This window comes from Rhagoletis zephyria, unplaced genomic scaffold, assembly GCF_001687245.7.
Source record: "Rhagoletis zephyria isolate East Lansing unplaced genomic scaffold, Rhagoletis_zephyria_1.1 Rzeph_scaffold_16175, whole genome shotgun sequence".
NCBI classification, from domain to species: domain Eukaryota; kingdom Metazoa; phylum Arthropoda; class Insecta; order Diptera; family Tephritidae; genus Rhagoletis; species Rhagoletis zephyria.
The window spans coordinates 1-8679 of NW_016173240.1; the positions used below are offsets into that span (position 1 = coordinate 1).

General features: G+C 30.5%; 1 long non-coding RNA gene across 1 annotated transcript; it reads left to right on the forward strand.

Moving 5' to 3' along the window:
• The first annotated feature begins 2850 nt into the window (after positions 1-2850).
• On the forward strand, positions 2851-8308 carry LOC108379336 (uncharacterized). Its single transcript, XR_001849479.1, has 4 exons — positions 2851-2864; positions 5076-5080; positions 5772-5782; positions 8229-8308. It is a non-coding gene; the product is annotated as an uncharacterized LOC108379336 (long non-coding RNA).
• The last annotated feature ends 371 nt before the right edge of the window (positions 8309-8679 follow it).

Consider the following 8679-nt stretch of genomic DNA (forward strand, 5'->3'; position numbering starts at 1 on the left):
ATAAACTCTAAAACTTACTTGTGAAACGCGTATGTGTAACTCGAAGTGATTTCTAGTAGCTTGTGGAACAAACCTATTATCTAAATCAAAAAAGAAAACTGTCAAAAAAATTACTTTTATTTATAAAAGAAAATCTAAAAATATAATTAAAAAAGAAAAACACATTACATACATTTTTTTTTATTTTAGATTTAACCCTATAGTACTAACCACATATGTTAGTTGTTGTTGTTGTTGTTGTTGTTGTAATAACATACAAATTCCCCACAGAGGTTTTGGAGAGTGTTGCTGGATATACATCTGGGTCGTTCGACGAAGTCTAGTTAAAACCTTTTTTTTTAAATAAAAGAAAACTAGCGGCTCTATTCTGTATCAGTGACAAATTTTTGTTTTCTCGGAATATATATACAAATTTTAATTTGTCAGTAAAGAATTGTTTATCACCGATACAGAAATGGACTATAAATGCCATATATATTATTACACTTATAAATTTCATTTCGAACTTATTGATAAAATAACTTTAAGGTCCATAAAACTCAAAAATTATTTTTACTCAATTAGAATAAAAACTTTGCTTACATTGTGAAAAATTTTATGTCCAAAAACATACTTATATCCGGCACTGTACACATTTATATATATATACATATGTGAAAAGTTAAAAAAAAATCTTTCAATCGTGGTTTAAAATTTGCAAGTCATGTATTTTTGGATTTTATAGAAAAATCTAATCGTAATTTTTTCCAGTAAGTTTAAGTTATGCTTACAACTTAAAAAAAAATATCTAGAGAAACCCCGTGGGCGCCGGGGTCCGCCCCTCGAAAAGAGCATATAAGCTAAATACGGCACTGGTTCCACGGATACACTGCGCGAACATGCAACTTTCTGGGGAGTCAAATCCGGTTTTTTAATATTTCCAACTCTACAAAATACCACGTTTCAGCTTATAAATATCTTAATGCTTCCAAGCCATTGCGTCTTCATAATTTTAGTTTATATTGAAGGTGCCACAGCACTCTTTCAACTAGCTCACACTTCCCTCTGTCAGTGCGAAGATAAATAGCTTAGATAAATCTCCACAAACAATTTCAGTACCCTACCATAAAGGTCTGACATAAATGAGCCAGAGCCTATCCGCCTGGCGGTACATGGACAGATCTTGTAAACTTGTGATCGCCTGGAAAGGAATTGGTACATCCGTTACTAATGATGCATTTAACAGAACTCGCTCCTTGGTCAGCTCGTCAGCTCTCTCTCGTTACCCTCCACACCTTTGTGTTGTGCAAACTAATATAGCTGGACGTTTTTATCCGCTGCTAGCCTACTTATAACTTCCTTACAATTCGCGGCGTTCATTGAATTTGTTTTATGTGAAAGGAAAGCCTTAATGACTATATATGTCAATATACGGATAAAAACTAAAAACAAAATTCACATAGAGTTTGGTGAGCGAAATATCATCTAAGGAATGCCTTTCTTGAATATTTTTCTTTCTACATTGCAAAAACCCGTATTTAGATCAATGAATTTTAATGCTCTTTAAAGCTTATATTCGAACCAATAGCAAGTCAAAAGCTGAACAATTTTTCTTTGGGTATTCTTGTGCTACCTGCTTCACTCCCAAAATATTTTTCGAAATCATTATTGGGATTTAAATTACATGCTTTTTGACACGACTCTGTGTGGTGACTAGGGATGTTAATTTTTTCGCTCTTTACGATCCCGGGATTTAGACATTCGTAACTTTTCAACAACTTAAATCGAAAAGGTTGTCTCTATATTGTTTGAGAAGCTCTCCTATTCCATAATTAAAGGTTAGCTCACAAGCGACATTAGAGTTTTGACGCTCCCTTAACTCCCTTATAAAAGCTTTGCATACACACTCGAACCCACACACAGTGCCTTACTAAGGGAGTCGATTCTGTCTAGAGGGAGCGCGATAACTGTTTTCTGAGCAAATCTTTTGTTAATGAATCATCTTTGAAACCTACTTTTTTATTTAAGGTTGCGTTTTTGTTTTTTCTCTCTGAGTCCAGGATTTATTTTAGTGAACTTTGTAATTTCAAAGATATGATTAATTTCATTAAAAAAAAAACAAATGTAATGTATTTGTCATAAAAATATGGGCACCAAATGCAAGAGAAAATGTTTTTAGAATTAATATTTTTTGGATTCACAAGGACGAGTAGGTAATTTTTTAAGCTGATTAAGTTAGAAGCACGGAACTCAAGGATGTTATCGAGTTTATATAAGTTCATAGCGTATAATTTTTTCAAAAACAAATATTGCGAAATTTCAATGATAAAATTTTAAAAGGACATTTTCAATACTTACCAGCTCCTATGTACCAAAAATTTCAATCTATAGAATTTCCTCTTTAATTTGATGCCCATACTTTTTCTCTAAGCACTTTTCACTGAATTTTTTAAATCATTTTTGGATTACTGACGTCAGAATGAAAAACTAAAAACGCAATTTTACTATATTTGGACTATGTTTTCGCGAATATATTGATATTTGTGTTTAAAATTTACTATCGCGCGTTGTTATATATATAATGAGCTAGACATTTGTAAAGAAATATTAATTATCAAATAAAAAAAGAAATATAATACTGAAGAAGCACTGCCAATCTGTTAGCTTAATGTTCGAAACGCTATTTGTTTTTGTATCTAAGTATATCTGTTTACTTTTTTCTTTTGATATAAATGACTTAAATGTTACACATTATATTCGTTTCGCATGATATTGTCATCCATTTTTGTATTTATACTCATATTCAATTTGTTATCAGCATTCGTATTCGTACTCGTATTCGTATTGTTATTTATATTCATACGAGTTTTCGCATTAAAAATATGGTAGTAGTGTCGCTTTTTACATCTACTCAAATTAGTGGCGCCACATTCGCACATACATATTGCTGGTACCAGACGCTTGCCATGCATTTCAATGCTAATATTTACAACTAAGCTGTTTCACATCCAAAAGTAATTTACATAAATAGTATCCACTACTAATAACTTAGTTTACAACAAAACATTTCCACCGTGTTTAAAAATTCCAACGTTGGCATCTTATTTTGAAAGAAACCATCATTTTTTATTATAGCCAACAAACAAATTTCAATAGCTGGGTGTTTCGCTTTTGACGTATGCAAAAACGCGTTCGTTTCTTAAGTCTTTTGTTTAGATATTGTTTTGCATGCACTGCCAAACGGCCTTTACTGCTGTCGCGACATATACATAGGCCAGATATTCAACTGGATTTTCTTGACAATTTACTACAAAACAAATAACAAGATGACACTAACGAAAACATAAGCAAAACAAAGATATCTGAGTAAACTTGTTTGCGAATTTTGCAACGGCATGCGCCAAGCATAGCAACCATAATATATCTAATAAATAAATCAACAAAAACCAAAAATTTTGTTACATTTCCAACAGCTTACTGTGAAAAAGCTGCAAACATATATATATATATATCGATGGTCCTCTGTAATAACGACACAATACAAACTTTAAATAATAGAATCTCATACTACTGTTAACTGGCCAATGTCTCTATTCCTTGTCTAATCCTTACTAAAGTAAGTAGTAAAGATTACTACAGTAAGTGGTAAGAATAATATAAAATTTATAAATACCAAACTAAATTATTTTCTTTCCTATTCTACGTAAAACTTTTTACTTATTTCCACTTCTCAGGCACTATTTATTGTTCCGCAACTATTTCACGATCTGGCATCACTAAAATTTTTATTAAAAGGGAACTTCTGCTTATGTATATAAATTTTGTTTCGTCGTTTATTTTATAAAAAAAAAACATATATTCGGGAAAATAACTACTGCTGTGTATTCAATGAGCTTAAGATTAGTGACATTTATGTATTTGTTGCACTTAAATTTGTTTAAATTTCTTTGATTTTATTCTTTTATTTGATGAATTTTTCAAATTTAACAACAAAACTATGAGTCGCTTCGATGTTCTGTCTTAAGTTTCGTGATGTGAACGACCTTCTCTAGCCTACCTGAAAAGTCGTTTTTTTTCTAAGTGTGGTGCACTCTCACCAAATTTTCCCTAAAACTTAATGTGCTATGTAACTGAATACTCAAAAATTTTCTCGAAAGTTAGATTAAAAATTTCAAAATTTTAGGAGGAATTTTTTTATCTATACATATAATAAAATTGTAAATGGCCGATGTCTGTACAATATAGATTTTAAAGAAAAATAAGTATGGCGGATCTTTATTAAAGCAACAGAAGCAAAATCAAAAATTTTTAGACTTTTTTTCTGTCTGTATGTTTGTACGGGCATCACTCGAAAACTAATACATTGAATTAAATGAAGCTTTCACCAATGCATTGCCAGAAGTCCAACTTAAAATATAGAAAGAAAAAAATTGGATGGTTGCCACCTGTTCGAAAATTGCAGTTTAATTATATTGATAAGATTAAAAAAAAAATTGTGCAATGTGTCTGTCGAAAGAAAGGGGGAACATGTTTTTTCTGAAGGCTGCCACCTGTTTAAATATTTGATTTTAATTTAGTCGATAATATCAATTGAATATTGCAATGTGGACACAACTGAAGACGTTTAAGAAAATTTACTTTCGACAATATTTTGCCACCTGTGCAGAGCTGGGCACTTTATGATTGCCTTAAGTTTTGATAACATAGGATTACGATTACTGTAATTGTAATCCTGACAATTTTCAGCATTACGATTATTTATTTTAATTAAAATTATAACATGCTTTATTGCGAATACTTTAATTGTAATCCTAAATATTTAACGATTTCGGCTACTGTAATCGTAGTCGGGCTTTTATATAATTACGATTACAGTAATCCTAAAACTTAAAAGATTACAATTACCGTAATTGTAATCATAAAAATAAGAATTCTGATAACAGCAGTCGTAGTTGTTAAATTTTTAGGATTACAATTAAAGTAATCGCAATCATGCAAATCAAGAAATTAGTTTTGCTTAGAGCAAATATGGGGTTTTATACACCAAAATGGTTTCATGTTATAAATTCGCTTATTTGTTTCGAATAATAGAATAGAATTTGTAATATTCTACACAGCCGCAGTACTTCCACAAAAGGTTGATTGTAATTAACTTCAACTTTAAATCAAATATACTTTTCGGTAAATTTTCCGCTCATTTACTTATAACTTAACCTCTTCACAATATCAATAAATCGCTGATAAACATCATCTTGTTTACAATAATTTTAATAATAAAATTTTTAGAATTATAATTAAAGTGTTCGTAATTCATGATTACAATTACTGTAATTATAGTCTTAAAATATTTAAGATTACATTACAGTATTCGTAATGATGTGTTAAGATTAAAGTAATCTTAGTCCTTAAATTAAAAAAAAAAAACAATTATTATAATCGCAAAGATTATGATTTCAATTAAAATAAGTCCAGCTTTTTTATAACATTTTGTCAGTATAACTTAGGCTAAAGTTGTCGTGATCGCCATGAAGGTAGTATAATAATAAATAAAAATTAACGGTCTTGATAAATATATTGAAAACCACATAGATTAAAATGTCGCTAGTGATTACTATGCTGGCAATAAGATCGATAAATGTACTGACAACAACGTTGGCAAATGTAAATAACTTAAAATATGTGTTGCTTAAATATAGATAATATTAACGATAACACATAACTGTAGTTTTTAGCAAGTTTCGCTTAAGTATATACTAGATATCTTCAATCAGGAAAAGCCACAAAATACAAAGAAAAAAAAAATGTCTAAATAAATATATCCATTTGTTAAGTTAAAAATCAAAATGATTTGCAATTTTTTTTGGAATCACAACAAATATTTTGAAAAAATTGTTTTCGCATTATCCGCTGAAATCAGACAAATTTTGCCCAACTTAATTGTTGATTTTATCAGTCTTTTGATTTCGTCTGAAAAATCACATAATCTCCAAAGCCAAATAGGCTTTACATAAATGCCAGGTAAATGCATATAACTGTTACAGCAGCAACCAGAAAACCGGTAATAGCAATCGCTGCTGCATGAAAATCGATAGTGAGAAAATAATATGTAGTTATTACAAAAGGTAAAGGGAAAAGTAGAAAAATCAGTCAAAAGCTTACAAAAAAACACAACAAATATGTATTTTACTAAGACCAAGACACATAAGCTGTGCATACATTTATTACACTCCTAATGTTAACCAGCTAATAAAAAACTCGATCCCAAAATCCATACAGAGTACTCACAATCGATTATCTTTCAGCCTGCCTCTACGTCTTCGTGGCACTCTATTTGCATTTGCATTGTATATGTGTATCTACATTTGTGCTTCCCATACAAAAATACAATTTGAAATGGTTAAGTGGCGGCAAACATTATACTTTTATTGTTTGTTTACACATGCACATGCAGTACATTGGTGATTTTATATGTGAATAGATATATATGTATCTAAGTTTGCATCTATGATATGAAACAAAACTCAACTGCCTTGACTGCCAGCATTTTTTTTTTGCCAATTGCTATAAAATATTTTCATACTTGCCTCTGCCACTATTGTCGCTAGGTATTGCTTTGCGTTTAAATGGTAATCCAATACTCTTCCTGAATTCCAAAGCCTTGAATCACATTATGGTTCATTACAGTTCACTTTATACATATGTACATATACATATGCATAAACCAAGATGCATACCTTCCATATGCTGTTCAGCTGTAATTTGCAACTACAACCAAAACTGCAACTGCATGGCTACAAGTCCAGCAAAACAATAACAACAACAAAATAATAATGTAAGAATAAAAAACGACGGACTTTTTCGATACCATTTACGTACCATAGTCAGCATCAGTGTGTAGGTCACTTTTGATTTCACTTTATTTCGTGTTCATTAATTGGCGCAACGTTGGACAGCTTTACGGATTGCAAGGCAGGGAGTGAACCAGCCCAGCACACATTCATACATACATATTTACATTGTTGTTAGTCAGCTAGTCAGGGCAGTCGGTCAAGCAAGTCAACGGCAGCATGTAAAGGTTACTTGTGGCAGTAGCCTTTTATTTTTTTTTTCTTTTCATTTTATAATTTTGCTTTGTATTTATGCGGGTCGCATATGTTGCATCCATAGCAAGAAACGTATGGTGAGTCGTGTGTACATTAGGGTGGTCCAGAAATGCCCTTGTAGATGTAAAATCGGAATATTTATGCTCTCACCCCCTGGGACTATTCTAAACAGGAAAAATCATACCCCTGTTTCTTTTTTTTTTGAAATAAAAAAGTATTTGGAGCTCGCTCAAAGCGCTGAAAGTTTTCTTTTTATTTTATATGATGAAAAAAGTTTTCGAAGAAATGGTGTAGAAATCTTGAAAATCTATATTTTCCGATCGGAAATCTTTGTCTTTTCAGGAGACTGCCAATAATAATATCCAATTGTTTACTATACATACAATTTTTTATCACTAGCAATTTTTTATAGGTTCCCTCATTGCATTTTTTTTTTTAAGGTTTTACGGGTCCTTTAAAAATAACTAATAATAGAAAATAGTTAAATAAATAATTGTTATTAGAGGAGAAACAACATTTTCAAGGCGAAAACTATTAATTTTCAAGAATTCTGTACAATTTCTACGAAAACTGTTTTTCCCCATATAAAATACATGGAAAAATTTGAGCGCTTTTATCGACCTATAAAAACTTTTTGATTTGAAAATAAAAAACGGGGTGTATTTTTTTCGGTATAGAGCATTCCTAGTGGTGAGAGTATTAAAATTCCGACCTTACTTTTTGTTATCACCCTAATGTACACACGTTTATTCTTATATGCATATGCATGTATTTTAAATTCAGCTTGGTTGTGTTAAATGAAATGTAGATTTATTAATGAGTTCGATCTCAACTGTACTAGTTTGTACCTAATAGATACATATGTATGTACATAAGTACATACATAAGTGCTCAACAGTCAAGCTTGTTGAATAGTTGCTGACCATCAATACAATACAATGGCATTACTGGTAAGGTAATCAGTCTTGTTTATAGCATATAAATATAATTTTTCCTTATCTTCTGGTTTGCTCATTTCTTATTTTGCATAAGTACTTCAACACGTCTGCTCATAGCTCCTCTCTTACATTATTTTTTGAGTTCGCCATAATCTTGGCTTATTTCAGGTAGCGCGCCAAATACATCTTCTCCCTGCAACATTTAAAGCAGGGACCATAACGGTTATGATCTTTATAATAGAAATAATAATTTAGCCGTTAAAATTTTAATTATTTTTTTCTGGTCAAATTTAACAGTTATTTTATGATTTTTATATTTTCGATCAAGAATAGCCGTTATTTTTTGTTCATATTTTTTTGCAAAATTTTTTATTATTGTTTACCAACATTGCCAAAAAATAAAAATGCACAAAAAAAATTATTTTTAATGGAAATACAAAATTAAGATTTATTACAAAAAATACAAAAAAATATTACAATTAATAAATTTGTCTTGATCTCAAAGTAAAAACCTTGATATTTTTCCGCTACATTCAGTCCTTTTGAATATACATTTGTGGATGACTAAAAAGATACTAGCCAATGTCAATATTTTAAAGGAAAGATAGAAAAACAAAACCTAAAGAAAGCTATCCACGGTTGCCACTATTTCAATATCC